The sequence below is a fragment of the Myotis davidii genome, unplaced genomic scaffold (genome assembly GCF_000327345.1).
Source record: "Myotis davidii unplaced genomic scaffold, ASM32734v1 scaffold164, whole genome shotgun sequence".
NCBI classification, from domain to species: Eukaryota; Metazoa; Chordata; class Mammalia; order Chiroptera; family Vespertilionidae; genus Myotis; species Myotis davidii.
In genome coordinates, this window is record NW_006296417.1 from 1431634 (window position 1) to 1432212 (window position 579).

Genomic DNA, 579 nt, shown 5'->3' on the forward strand with positions numbered 1-579 from the left:
GAACCTGCAGATGAGAGAGCATCATAGAGCGGCTGCCCCCTGCATGCCCCTCACAACCCGGGCATGACGGAGCCACAACCCGGGCATGTGCCCTGACCGGGAATTGAACTGAGCCATGTCGGCCGGGCTTGCATATTATTTTTGTTAAATTAACGCCGTGTGTCATACAAGTGGATTTACTTGCAAACTTTTACATCAATAGACCGTAAGTGGAAAAGCAGGATCGCTTGCCTTACAGGAAGGGCTATGGTGAAAGAGATTTAATGAGAGTAGCTGTTCCATGCTAGATCAGGGTTAAGAGAGTGAGCCTGCTGCCTGGTCTTCCTTAGCAGGGGGGATGGATGAGCGTTAGAGAAGAGAGGTGTCGCCCGGCTGGGGTGGCTCAGTGGTTGAGCACTGACGTAGGAACCAGGAAGTCACGGTTTGATTTCAGGTCAGGGCACATGCCCGGATTGTGGGGTCCATTCCCAGTAGGGGGTGTGCAGGAGGCAGCTGGGACCTAAGTTAGGCAGCGCGACCGGACCCGGGGGTGCGGGGGGGCGGGGGGGAGTGCACCCCGTCACGTGGGAGGCCTGCTGT

The 579-nt window shown here is 56.6% G+C and overlaps 1 protein-coding gene across 1 annotated transcript in view; it reads left to right on the forward strand.

Moving 5' to 3' along the window:
* Positions 1-579, forward strand: part of ADAMTS17 (ADAM metallopeptidase with thrombospondin type 1 motif 17) — an 86058-nt gene that overhangs the window by 50193 nt on the left and 35286 nt on the right. The gene's annotated exons all lie outside the window — the stretch shown is intronic.